This window comes from Phocoena sinus, chromosome 6 (genome assembly GCF_008692025.1).
Source record: "Phocoena sinus isolate mPhoSin1 chromosome 6, mPhoSin1.pri, whole genome shotgun sequence".
NCBI classification, from domain to species: domain Eukaryota; kingdom Metazoa; phylum Chordata; class Mammalia; order Artiodactyla; family Phocoenidae; genus Phocoena; species Phocoena sinus.
This window is the reverse complement of record NC_045768.1, coordinates 84,696,416-84,711,291: the sequence shown is the minus strand read 5'-3', so window position 1 is coordinate 84,711,291 and position 14,876 is coordinate 84,696,416. Positions and strand designations below refer to the sequence as shown.

The window sequence follows — 14,876 nt, the reverse complement described above, 5'->3', positions numbered from 1 at the left end:
GCATTGACCTTTTTAAAAACACCAAAACAATACCTTCCTATCTACAGACCCTAAATCTCGCAATGACACACCTTTGCACCCTTAACTTTCTGAAGGGTTGACAACATGGAAAATAAGAAAAAATTATTTTGCCTTTTCTTTGGTTTCTGTCCTAATTATGAGGTTTGGGGAATAAGACATGAAGTAAAAAATTATTTAGTGAGTTCACTTTTTAACTACATCCTTCATGAAACTGTTTCAACCAACTTTGTTTTAACTGAGATTTTTTTTTAAAAAATTAATGAATTTATTAGTTTATTTATTTTTGGCTGCACTGGGTCTTCGTTGCTGCTCAGGCTTTCTCTAGTTGCGGCGAGCGGGGGCTACTCTTCGTGGCGGTGCGCGTGCTTCTCACTGAGGTGGCCTCTCGTTGAGAGCACGGGCTCTAGAGTGCAGGCTCAGTAGTTGTGGCGCACAGGCTTAGTTGCTCCGCGGCATGTGGGATCTTCCCGGACCAGGGCTCGAACCCGTGTCCCCTGCATTAGCAGGCGGATTTTTAACCACTGCACCACCAGGGAAGTTCCTCAGCTTTGTTTTAGAGAAGTTTCTCTGGAGACTGTGGTCTAAAACCACAGAGAGAAAACAGCTGCTGCTATGTGGAAATGTTATGTAAGTCTTTTCGATAGCATGGTTAGTTTGTTTTTTCCTAAGTTCACAGTGGGAACATTCTGAGTTGGAGGGAGCCACTGTGTTACCTTATTGCTAATACCCTGCACAGAAATGTTGAAAACCCATACGTATGCTTTTACAGAACCATGGGTATGATCCTAAAGTCACAAAGTGGTTTTTCCACAATCAATCTGGAGAAAAATAAAGAAGTAGTGGCATTTAAAAATATTCCCAAACTCTGGTTCAAAGTCTTACATTTGATGAAGCTTCCTAGAAAATAAATTCTATGTGAAGCAGGACTGCTTTCAATGAACAAAAATTCTGGGAGGTTGTTGGAATTGCTTTTTAAAATCCACTTGAGGGACTTCCCTGGTGGCGCAGTGGTTAAGAATCTGCTTGCCAAGGCAGGGGACACGTGTTCAAGCCCTGGTCCGGGAAGATCCCACATGCTGCGGAGTGACTAAGCCTGTGCACCACAAGTACTGAGCCTGTGCTCTAGAGCACACGAGCCACAACTGCTGAGCCCACGTGCCTAGAGCCCGTGCTCCACAACAAGAGAAGCCACACACCGCAGCCAAGAGTAGCCCCCACTTGCCACAACTAGAGAAAGCTCGGGCGCAGCAACAAAGACCTAACGCAGCCAAACATAAATAAAGTTAAATTAAAAAAAAATCCACTTGATTCCTAGCTTCTGGAGTCAGGCACTGGGCCTTCCTTGTCTTTTTGGTTGTATCTCCACTGTACCTAGCGACCACCTTCCAAATTGTATGTGCTGCATTGTGGAAGTGAATTACAATTTGTTATTCATTTGATATAGCTGTTGGAGTGGAACCAAGAGAGGGGTTAACACTTGGAAAAAAGGTTTGTTAACCTACGGTACATCATTTTTCAGAGAGCTCATTCTGATGTGCTGGCATGCATACCTCTATGTGATGACTTGGATCCAAAAAGTACAAATTGCCTAAGTCTTTATAATTTTCAGGAGAGGAGAATGTGTGTCTTTTAGGAGCACATCGCACTAGAGAGTAGGTCCATAAAGAGACTTAATGGTACATTGTCTTCTGGAAGCCCTTTACACATGCAATCATGGGTCAAAGAAGACTTCTGTAAACTGAAGTTCAAGGCAAATGTAATTAACAAAATTACTCTAATTACCCAATGAAATGATTTATTTAAAATTGCTTAGTGAAGTGATTTAGAAGTAACAATGAAATGGCAGGACAAATCATTAAATTAAAAAAATAGTTTACCTGTGAGCTGAGGTCAGAGAAAAAAGTTAGATTTTTTCAAATACATTTTGTTCATATATTTGATTTTGGAACAATGTAAATGTTTCCACACAATCATAATATAAAATTAAGTGTAAAAATTAAAATAGAAACAAATAAACTAAAAAAGAGATCCAGTTATTAGTATTAACTACAGACAGAGACATTAATCCAAATGTCTTTAAAATACAGTAATTTGATTGCACATACCTAAAGTATATACCCTAGGGACAAAAAGAACTATTAACATAATCCTAAACTGTTTTCAATAGTCATATTGTGGGAGGTTGTTGTAGACATGCAGAAGTGCTGCCCAGATTCCCCTTGAGAGCAGGGAGTATGGTCAGTGGCCAGCCTTGGGCTATCAACTCCTTCGGGGTTAACCTCAAGTTCAGAGCCGCCCTGCCTGGTGCATGCCCTTCCTGGTGCAGTCCACATCTGGTGACCAAGCAGGACAGGAATATAAAGTTCTGGCAAGTTCAGTCCAGTATGAGACATATGTGATGGGCATTATCCATCCCGTATTTCCTGTGGATTAGCCAAGGTTTGGAGGGACTTGATCACATCATGTCACATTGATCTGGCTTCTGACCAATTCTGTTTCCTCCCCCTTCCTTTCTCATGTTGTATCCTAAACTCCATCTCAGTATCTGCTTCCAGAAAACCCAACCTGTGACAGAGGTAACATTAGTCCAGTTGGCCCTTAGTATCTACAGGTTTTGCATTCGTGGCTTCAACTGCAGTTAGTTGAATCTGCAGATGCAAACCCTGCGGTTATGGAGGACCAACTGTATTCATTGCACTACGTCATTTTATATAAGGGATATAAGTATCTGTGGATTTTGGCATCCATGGGGGCTCCTGGAACCAATCCAGTCCCTCAGGGATACCGAGGGACGACTGTACTATTGTTCTGAGACCTTTCATCAGAAAATCTACAAACAGCAAATGCTGGAGAGGGTGTGGAGAAAAGGGAACCCTCTTGCACTCTTGGTGGGAATGTGAATTGGTACAGCCACTGTGGAGAACAGTATGGAGGTTCCTTAAAAAACTACAAATAGAACTACCATATGACCCAGCAATCCCACTACTGGGCATATACCCAGAGAAAACCATAATTCAAAAAGACATATGCACCCCAATGTTCATTGCAGCACTATTTACAATAGCCAGGTCATGGAAGCAACCTAAATGCCCATCGACAGATGAATGGATAAAGAAGATGTGGTACATATATTCAATGGAATACTACTCAGCCATAAAAAGGAACGAAATTCGGTCATTTTTTGAGACGTGGAGGGATCTAGAGACTGTCATACAGAGTGAAGTAAGTCAGAAAGAGAAAAACAAATATCATATATTAACGCATATATGTGGAATCTAGAAAAACGGTACAGATGAACCAGTTTGCAGGGCAGAAATAGAGACATAGATATAGAGAACAAACGTATGGACACCAAGGGGGGAAAGCGGCAGGGTGGTGGTGGTGGTGGTGGTGGGATGAATTGGGCGATTGGGATTGACATGTATACACTGATGTGTATAAAATGGATGACTAATAAGGGCCTGCTGTATAAAATAATAAATAAAATTCAAAAAAACCATAGTTTTCTTTGATGAAGAATTTTTAAATTTTATTGTAATCTCATTTGTCTATTTTCACTTTTTTTTTGCTTTTAGAGTAAAACTGTTATTTTTTAAAATTGATCGATTTATTTTGTTAATATTCTGTTAAGGAATACTCTGCACCTGTATTCATGTGTGAAACTGGCCTGTTATTTGCCTTTCTCGTATTTTCCCTTCCTGGTTTTGTATCAAAATTATACCAGCCTCATGGAATGAGTTGAATGGTGAAACAAGAATAAAGAAAGGAAAACACTAACTTGAAAAGATATATACAACCCTATGCACATATCTTTGCAGTATTATTTACAATAGCCAAGATATAGAAACCTAATTGTCTGTTGATAGATGAAAGGATAAAGAAGATATTGGTGTATATATACAATAGAATGTTATTCAGCCATAAGAAAAGAAACCTTGCCATTTGCAAGAACACGGATGGACCTGGAGTTTATGATGCTAAGTGAAATAAGTCAGATAGAGAAAGACAATTACCATATGATTTCACATATATGTGGAATCCAAAAAACAAAACAAACAATACAAAACCAGACTCATAGAGAACAAACATCTGGCTCAGTGGTTGCCAGATGGGAGGGTGTTGCGGGGGCAGCCAAAACAGGTGAAAAGGATTAAGAGGTACAAACTTTGAGTTATAAAAATATTAAATCACAGAGACGCAATGTACAGCACAGGGAATATATTCAATAACACTGTATTAAGTTTGTATGGTCTCAGATGGTAATTAGACATCGATTTGACCATTTCAAAATGTATGTAAGTATCAAATCACTATGATGTACACTTGAAACTGATATGATATTGTATGTCAATTACACTTCAATAAAAAATACTCATACATAAAGACAACATTAGGAAGATGAGGGCAGTAATAAGTGTCAACTGGGAAAAATGAAGAGGGATATATACCTATTACAAGGAGAAAAAAACATAAGAAGGAAGTGCAGTAGTACTGACACTTGATTTGAAGGTTTCTGTTATATTTGACTTCCTCTTTTCTGTGGTCTATTTTCTTTATTCTCTCAAGAGAATCTTCTCTTATATTTGTCCTAGTTGTTCTCCATTTGACCATACAGATCAATTCTCTTGCCTTTCTCCATGTTCCTGGAGGCTACCTCTAGGGATCGTGTCACCCAGGCTCCTTTATAGACTGACTTCTGGTTAGGTTTTGCCAGGGTTGCAAGGAGGAAGTAGAGGTCAGGGTATTAATTCCACCATTTCTTCCCTCCTGGGGCACTGTTGTTTTGACAGTGGCAACTTTCCTCCACAGTTCTAGCTCTTGTACCACAGCCCTTCCTCCCTAGTTCTGCTCTCCCTAAGCTTTAATGACAGTATTTCCTTCCCTTATCCCCTTCAGCCCTAGGCATGGTAATGGATTCCCACTGTTGCAAGCTCTAGATGCCCCCAATTTCTCTTGCGTGGTCCTTTCACGAAGGGACTCTTTAAATAATCCCTTCATTAAAGTCTCCTCAGTTAAAATATCTGGACCTAATTTCCTGCCAGTACCTGAATGAATACAGCTTACCTTAGTTACATACTATTTTCAACACTAGAATTTTCTTCGGTAGTGTAATTTACACTACTCAGAGTTGGAGCTGAATAAATTATTTAAGTCAACAAATAATTTTTGAGCACTTACTATGTGCCAGGCACTGTGCCAATATCAGCTTATACAGTGGTGACCGAGACAGATAAGGTCTCCGCCCGCATGGAACATACAGTCTACTGGGGGAGTTAGACAATACAAGATCCTTTAAGTTGCAAATGATAGAAAAGCTGAACCCAAACTGACTCATGCAAAAAGGGGAATTTATTGGCTCATTAAAAAAAAAAAAATCCAGAAATTGGGCTTGCTACTGCGAATTAAAAAAAAATATCACCTGCGGTGTCAGTGAACAGAGGATGTTGCAGCTATCAAGCCATTACATTACAGCTGCCCCAACGGTGAGCCCTGAGGGAACTCAGGATATGAATGGAATGGCATCTAGCAGTCAGCCGCTGCCACCATCCCCCCACCCCACCCGACAGCGCACCCTGAGGAGACTCAGGATGAGAAACCACAGGGAGTTTGAAAAACAATAGATACGTGTATAACTGAATCTCTTACCTGTACACCTGAAATAACACAATATTGTTAATCAACTATGCTCCAATATAAAATAAAAATTAAAAAAAACCCCAACCAACTCAAGTAGGCCATTAGTAAAAAAAAAAAAAAAAAAAGGAAAAAGGAAAAGGAAAAGAAAGCACAGGATACCGGTGCCAGATCACTGAGGTCCATGTCAAAGGAATGATTTCAGTGAGCCCAGACTCTTGCATCTCCCCATACACAGAAAAGCGCGAAATTCCTTAACTTGAGATGTCTGGTTTTCTTTAATTAACAGTAATCTTTTATTTATTTATTTATTTTGATGTGGACCATTTTTAAAGTCTTTATTGAATTTGATATTGCTTCTGGTTTTGTTTTTTTTTTTTAATGTTTTGGTTTTTTGGCTGTGAGGCATGTGGGCTCTTAGCTCCCCGACCAGGGATCAAACCTGAACCCCCTGCATTGGCAGGCGAAGTCTTAAACACTGCACCACCAGGGAAGTCCCCCAACAGTAAAGTTTTGATGTTCTGACTACCTGGTCTTCGTTGCAAAAACTCCTGTGTATCCTGGCTCCTCCTTTACCTCTTCGGAGAAGTCTCTCAGAGTCTCTATGAGATGCTGTGTCCTGGGCCTAAGTCTTCAGTTTTGTCCACGGAATAAAACATAATTCTCAAATTTTAGATTGTGTATTTTTTCAGTTGACACTACCTATGAAGTTTTATCTAGGACCTCAAGCAATGTCACCAAAAGCTGTTTCTCTTACACCCCTGGTTCTGCTTTTCGTGTGTGGGCTCAGTCCTTAAACTAGTTCTCCCCTCAGTGCAGCAAATGTGTTACAACTGGGAGTCCTAGAATATATTTCATTGCTTCTCATTGGCTGATTGGGAACATGATGCTCTGATTGGCTCAGCAGGAGCCTCCTAGCCACTATTATTATTATTATTATTATTATTTGCTGCAAAAAGCTTTATTATTTCCATTTGGTCCAGGGCTTGGGTTAGGGCTCCAGGGTGGTTCAAAAGCAGCCTAGTGGCTGCAGAGAGAGAGGCTTCAGGCAGAAGCCCTGACACCAGAGGGGCTCCTCAAAGGCTGCTGGGCTCCAGAGGTTCCTAGTCATGCTTGAGGGTGAAACTTTCGAAGAGATACACGTCCAGCCCAGACTCGGGGCCCCCAGCCTGTGGAGGTTAGTCAGGTAGTTGCCATCTTCTTGATGAGTTTCACCTGCTCCTGTAGGAAGTGGCTCTCCAAGAAGTCACAGAGATGGGGGTCTACTCAGGCAGAACCCAACACATGTAGATCCAAAAGGGCCTGGGTCAGGTTTTTCTCCATGAGCACGGTGGCTTCCGTAGCTGCCTGGGTTTTACCCCACTCATCTTGGGATGGCTTCTGCAGGTCCTGGAAGAGGGTGAGGCCACTGCTGGTGTTGCATCTTCAAGAGGCACTCAGCACCCTTGGGATTCTCCTCCACCAATTTGTGGGAAAAGTGGCCCACGACCTGCAGAGACACATCGTAGCCAAGGTCAAAATAGAAGCCCAGAGAGAGTTAGTATAAGCAGATAGGGTAGGGGGTCCCCAGAGAAAGAACCAATCATGGCTTTCTTGACATAAATAAGCCATTTCTGGCCTAAGCCATTTTGTGATCTAAGCCTGGCCACAATGCTAGCCCTTGAACAGATTTCAGTAATTAATGATCTTAAGAGAGGAAAAGAATGCAGAAACAAACGACTATTGTCAAGTAAGAGAAGTAACAATAGCAAAGATAATATACCAGTTGTAAAAACTCCCAGTTCTCTTTCAATGGTAAAGATTAACCTGAAGCTCTCAACCACCAGATCAACTGGAACCTAAGGGAGGATGATGTTAACCTTTTCTGGACCTCTGTGACTTCCATCAACTAAAGCTTGGAGTCTTTTGACCACCCAAGTCCCTTCATGAAAATGCATGTACCCTTAGCTTCCTCAATTTTACTGTTTAGGGAGACACTGCCCTGGGAAAGATCCCCAGTGTTCTCCTTACTTGCTGCAAGTAATAAATCCTTCCTTTTCTTGATCTTTGGTTTGGTTGTGTCAACTGAAAAAAATGGCACAATCTAAAAGTTGAAAATTTCAGCAGACTTTCTGAGGACTTAAGACCGGAAGACAGCCTCCCAGATAGCTCTGTGGGACTGCTCCAAAGAGGTAAGGGAGGAACCAGGATACAAAAGAGTTTTTGCAACAAAACCCAGGTAGTTGGAACATCAAAAGATTACTGTTAATTAAAAAAAAAAACAACAGACATCTTGGGTTACTTTAGTGCTTTTTTATGTATGGGAAGATGCAAGAGTCTAAAAAAAAAACAGACATCTTGGGTTACTTTAGTGCTTTTTTATGTATGGGAAGATGCAAGAGTCTGGGCTCTTTGAAATCATTCCTTAACCGTCTAGGGCCTCCATACTGAATCAGATTCACAGTCGGGGCAGCTGCAGTGACTGAGGGATTGATGGCTGCAACATCCTTTGTTTACTGATACGGCGGGTGACGTTCTTCCACAGTTGTATCTTTTAACTCGACACCCACCAAGAGGCAAACCCAGTTTTTCGGGTAACAGTAGGTGTAGGAGGCCCGCAGATGCACGTAGACCGGGAGGTTGATGACAGCCTCTATCTCCGTGGAATAATTTTGACAAATCTGCGAGCTCATGGTTGATTGGCGTTAAGGAGCTAAGCTCAGAAAATGATGTTGGCTGGTCCCCAAGACCGAGGAGAGCTAAGTGGTTGGTCCAAAGGTTGCAAGTGATAAATAGGTTGGAGGGTGGATGGGGGCTGGAAGAAGGGGCGTCTCTGGGTCTGTTCTGTCCAAACACTATTGAAGCAAGAGACATATCCACTAGACTGCGGAGCACACTGCTTCCTGGCCATTATTAGAACGAGGAGTGGACTCTACTTTTGAAGCCTAATAGCTGTCAATAGAGAAGTGGCTTTCCTAGAGGAAAACTGCAGTACTGTTTCCAGAAGAAAGAAGCTCCCCAAACATTAGATGCTCATGAACAAAGATAAACAATGATATATCCTGATAATTAAACTAAAGCTGATCAATATTGTTAGGCAAAATGCTTTAGTGGCAGCCTAATGAGCAAAGCCTCATGGGTGTTAACCTGCATTCGATTTGCACTGCACCTGTAGGGGTCAGTTCTCCTGCTTGTGGACAGCATCCCACTACTAATTCTGCCTCAGGGCTTTCTTGGCAGAATTTCTTTGGGAGCTTGCTCTGCCAGGTGCAGGGTAAACTGGAAGTATTCACCAGGGGCAACCGTTAACCAAAAACGGAGAGAAGTTGGTGGATAAAGGCCCCAGACTCCAACCATTTTAGAGAACAATTCTGACGCACATTCTACATGATGTAGCAGAGGGCTCCTAGGGGGAGGGAGCCCCAGTAGTCCATAACCGTACCCAGTCAATAAGTGGGTCCTTTATTGGATTTTCCTCCTTCCTTGTCTCATTCTTCTCCACTCTCTCTCTAAGGAATCCCTTCCTAAGTCCTAATCTCAGTCTCTGTCCAGGAGATATCAAAGTGAAACCCAGCGGAGACCCAAAGGCTGGACAGAGCTACCCATGCAGAGAGCAAGGGGAAAACTGTGGTTTTGAAAAGGAGAGTAGAACTACCCCATCAAATAGGAAAAACAGGTGAATTTTAGGCCACAGGGGAGAGCAATGAAAGATAAAAATGTACACGCATTTAATGAAGGTAAAACTGAATTGTTTCTACTGTTTTATATTAAGAAGCATTCTTAGAATTATTTCCATATTAATAAGCATAATTAATTTTGTAATGTGTATAATTATTAAAGTTGATTAGCTTTGTTTCCCCCATGTACTGCAAATATTTTGAAAGCAGGAATTTCTTGAAGCTGGTATCTCTAAATTAAATTAAACTCAGCAAATTTGCATTGAGTATATACCATATCCAAAGTACTTTGCTAAGTGCTGTAAGACAAATTGTCCTTGCTTAAGGGGCCCTCAGAGTCTAGTAGAGGCAACAGATATACGTATCTGGCAAGCTTGAGACTGACCAAGGGAGCTATGGGATTACAGGTATAATCCTAGTACTGTACCTTGTGGCTTCTTAGTAAAGGTCACATATTCATTCATCTTTTACCGAGCATATACCTTATACCAGATCTGTATGAAGGACCGCCTTTTAATTATTATTGTTTATTATTCAGGTGCAAAAATATTAATGTGTCTCCAAAGGCCAACTCTTCTTACAACTACCGGCAAATTCTCTACCTTTGCTGTGAGCATCTTTCCTGTCTTTTTGAGACACTCCAAAGAAAACCCTCATCTGATCTTTTTCATGGCCTCCCAGGCATATTTCCTGAGGGTTTTGGAAGCTCTCCCTCTGGGAAATGCAAATGCCACATTTACAGATTCACAGAATGTTAGCTCTGAAAGGGATCTTAATGTTTTCTAGTGTTTTCCATAGAAATCTATATATATACTGCATACCAAAACGGATTGGGAGGTTTGCATCTGTAAGTGGCAGACTCAGGGGCTCCAGCTGTCCTAAAGGCCAAGGGGTTCAATACCTCTGCATGCTAGTGTGGCTAGACAGGGGCAAGCAGATGACTGTCAGCTTGCCCGTAAGCTGTTCCGGCCACATTTATGTTAGCTGGCACACTTGTTTGGAATAATACCTTAGAGATTGTTTAGTCCAGCCCTGCAGTTCGTGTGCTTTCCAGAACTTCAGTTTTAGAAAAGAGGGAACCAAGGCCCAGAGAGGTGGCATGGCTTACCCAAGGGCACACAGTGAATTGGAGTTTCTCCTCATAGCTCCATTTAGAGATGGCTCCTCTTCCGCAACTTAAGGTCCCTTCACAATGCTCTTATCCAATTTAGGGAGAAGGGAGCTTACGGTGGGAAGCCGGGGAGAGATGGGTGTAGGGAGCAGTAGTAAAGTTCAAGGAAAGCTACATGCGGAAACACAGGATGTGAGACAGAGCATTGCTTTGAGTTTCAGGGAGCGTATCCTGGATGCGTTTAGTGCTGAAGCAAGCGAATTATGATGATCTCCCAAAATAACTTTGCTTTAGAGCTAAAGATATCCAGCCAGGCTCAAGGTTGCACAAGCCTTTTCCCCACAGCTCTTCGCTAATTGAATTAAACCCTTCTTGGCAATAGGGGAGTCTCCCAAAAACTGAACAGAAGGATTGATTTTGCACATGTAATGACTTGGCTTTCCAGTTGCTTCAGGCTGCCTGCCTCAGCTCAAATTCCTCCTTTAGCTACTGTCTGCTTTCATCTTCCTGTAGTCATTAGTGATACCTGATCCCATTACACTCTGGGGGCCTTCCAGGCATACTCTGTTAACTAATACTCATGATTGCTGCTAATTCATAGAGGGAAGAGCTCTGTACCGGCTGGTACATCTTCATAGTGTTCTTATCCACTTTTCAATTTCAGATGCAATGCCAAGGAAACTGAAGGTACTTCCATTAGGAAAGGGAATACTGCACTTTGTTTTCCAGAATCATGTATGTGCTGGAATCAAAGCCAGCAAGAGAGGACAAGGAAAGTCACAGAATTATAGTCCGTCTTCGAGTAATTCACCTCCCATCACTGTGGACTTCTACTCACTTTCAAAGCTCGCTGTGTTTTGCTCTGCCCAGAGCCCACACATAGCATTCTTCCAAGCTCTGAACCTTTCTCCCATTCCTTCATGGTAATCTGTCTTTCGTGGCCTATGTTCTTTTCATTAAACTCATAAATATCTAAAAATTATATTTCTAACTGCTAAGGCATCTCCTTCCTAAATTAAATATTTCATAGCTCTAAGTTCCTTTGGAGAATTAGAATTTGCCTCAAAGGAGTGACTCCCAGACTGAGAATTTCAGGGAACTTGATGAACCTGTAGTCGGAAATATTTGGGGTAGGCATTTATTTTAAGTTTTCTTTATTTTACATCAGCCAGGTTAGTGTGAATGACAAATGTTCCCTGCCATATCAGTAAACAAAGGATGTTGCAGCCGTCAAGCCATCGCATTACAGCCCCCCTGACTGTGAGCTCTGTGGGAACTCAGGATGGAGACAAACTGGCTGCCCACTGCCAAGCCCTGAGCCACTGCAGTCACCCCCAACTGTGCACCCTGAGGTGATTCAGGATGGAGAAAAGCAGAACACTGACCTCAGATAGCTGAGGTGCATATCAAAGGAATGATTTCATTGAGCCCAGACCCTTGCATCTTCCTGTACATAGAAAAGCACTAAAGTCCTTAACTTGAGATAATTGGTTTTCTTTAATTAACAGTAATCTTTTGATGTTCCCACTACCTGGTCTTTGTTACAAAAGCTCCTATACATCCTGGCATCCCCCCTTGCCTCTTCAGAGCAGTCCATCAGAGAGATCTGAGTCCTGTCTCCCAGGTTTAAGTCGAATGTCTGTCGAATAAAACATAACTCTCAACTTTTAGGTTGTGCTTTTTTTTTTTTCAGTCGACACTAGCTAACATTGCCTAGGAGGTGAATAGAAATATTTACAGCGTTTATGGTTCTGTGCAAGATGGTAATCTGCAAGAAACTAAATCAGGAGCGACCTTATCCTGGAAAGCAGAACTGGTCATGCAGGCCCTCAGTAAGAAACCAGAACATATGGATAATAACTAGTAAGAGAGACTAACTCAATTATTTGTTCAGGTCCAATTCTTCTGTGGCTGTATGAACACAGCATTTATTAAAAATTGTCCATTTCACTTCCAGGAATAAACAGAAGCATGATTCATAAGGGAGGAAAAGGCCTGTAAGGTATGAAATCATCACCAGGCCAAAGAGGTGGCTACAGTTTGTCAGAATCACTGCTGTCAATAAATAGTGAAACTTTCAGAATTTGGTTGCCCTCTGAATAAAACCAGAAAGAATGAACACATGACAAGTAGATTTACCTTTGGCAGAAACAATCCAGAGATGGTTTGTAGATGTGTGACTATTAGAGATTCAGGAAACCTCTAAATTTTATATAGCTGACCTACATAAATCATCAAGACAAGGAATATTAGCAAAGAAAGCTATAGCCTACTAAACTGTGTTTTGCATGGAGCACACATATAGCAGTGCTCCATTGGAGTTGGCAGTACGGGTTTTACAGAATTGATTGTTAAATATTCAGGTAAATTCTGTTGGTCCCTTGAAATCAACCACAGTGGGAATGTTTATACCATAGTAATTGGCAGTTGCTATAGACCATGGATTTTTTTTTTTTTTTTTTTTGACCATGGATTTTTGTTTGCTAGTTTTGTTTAGTTTTCAGAGAGTTGGTTTACCAGTCCACCACTGTCCAGCACTGCTAGAAGCAAAGAGAGCCTATCTGTCAGGAAAATGTACATTCCCATCTCTCAGAGAGGCATGTGTTATGTGGAACTGGGAAAACTCACCAGACATTTCCCAGAACCTGGATGGAGTATTCCTCCAAGTCTCCTTCCTTCAGGTCTGTGCTCAACTAAGCAACCTTCTGCTTATTTATTTGGTACCAGTAGATGAATTGGTGTCAGATGGTATTCCTTGAAGTCCTGGGGCTTCTAAGGAACTGTTCTGGAGGACATCTGGGGAAAGAGGAGAAGATCACACCAGGCTGAGCAGCCCTTTCCTCTGTCTTCAACGGGAGCAGCTTCATTTTCTCTGTTTTACATATTGGTCACACACACACACACACACACACACACACACACACACACAACCCAAAACAAAACAGTTGCTTGGAGAAAGCATACCACTGCTAAAAAAAAACTTTCAAAAATAGTAGGCCAGAGATTTTGTTTGCCAGAAAAGCACATCCCTTATTAAAGTTAACAGTTTATTTTTCTGGGTATAATTTGGCCACTTGTGAGTTTAGTTAACTTCAATCAGCTTCCTATTAACTGATAAAGTTGCGATGCACCGACCGAAAATTCAAATATCTTGACTTCCCATGTTGAAGACTAGACCCATCAGTGAGGAACTGCTCTTCTGAGATTTCGATCAGGGTGGTCAGTACACTTTCCTCTCTGATAGCTCTCTCTTACGTGGAGCAACTGGGAAACTTTCTCTTTGCTACAAGGAAACTGGAAAATGTAGTCAGTCAGGTGAGCTGCTCAAGTCATGGGACGTTTCTATTAAAATGGTTCTTCTTTTAATTACAAAAGTGACCTGATGTCCCTTAAAATTTTTAGAAAATTAGGGCTTCCCTGGTGGCGCAGTGGTTGAGAGTCCGCCTGCCAATGCAGGGAACGCGGGTTCGTGCCCCGGTCCGGGAAGATCCCACATGCCGCGGGGCGGCTGGGCCCGTGAGCCGTGGCTGCTGAGCCTGCGTGTCCGGAGCCTGTGCTCCGCAACGGGAGAGGCCACAACAGTGATGAGGCCCGCGTACTGCAAAAAAAAAAAAAAAAAAAAATTTTTAGAAAATTAGAAAAGCAAAAAGAAGAAAATGGAAATCACTTTATCCACCACCCAAAGACAGTCACTATTACTTCTGGCGTATAGTCTAGCCATTTATACAAACACACATGTTCATCCACATACACATGACTTTTTTTTTCTTCCACATGACTTTTTTTTTTAAGAGGAGGTTCTAAAGTTTGAGTTTGCAATGTAATGACATTTGACTGGTTCTCATCACAGTTTCTGTATCTGTAATACCTGGGTACAGGTTGATCTCTACACGAAAGGCCTTTTCTCTATATAAAATTCTAAGTAAAAGGTAATGTAAAAGCTTCAAATTAAAAAAAAGTCAAGTAGTTATTTTACTAGATACTACATGCCTACAGTATAATCTAAAAGCATAATATGGTGTTCAATAAACGTAAGTATCTCTGCCACAGTCTACCAGCTCTCCCCAGAGGCAACCACTGTTATCAGTTCCTTGTTTGTTTTTCAGAGACACTCTGAGCCTATGCAAGCATATGTGTAAAGTGTAACAGCTAATTTAAAGAGAAGATGTTTGGTTTATATATGGAAATAGAGCTCAAACATTTTCCTTCTATTAAAATATTCTTAAGAAGTCTTTCGTTGTTGTTTTGTTTTTATGCATTATTTTCCTTTATGGCTAGAGAAAGCTTCTCATCTATGGTCATTACTATTGTCATAATCATCAGCAAACATGAATTAAGTCCCGGCGTATGCAGGTTACTGTAAGAATACCTTCATTTAGAGAATGAACTATCCTGACTTTGGGGGTGAAGGTTGGGGGTTGGTAAGATGATAATTGCATAATAATGAGTCTTCC

General features: G+C 41.4%; 1 pseudogene; it reads right to left on the bottom strand.

Annotated features, from left to right (window-relative positions):
• Positions 1–6,161: 6,161 nt before the first annotated feature.
• Positions 6,162–8,327, bottom strand: LOC116755477 (annotated as a pseudogene).
• Between the last annotated feature and the right edge of the window lie 6,549 nt (positions 8,328–14,876).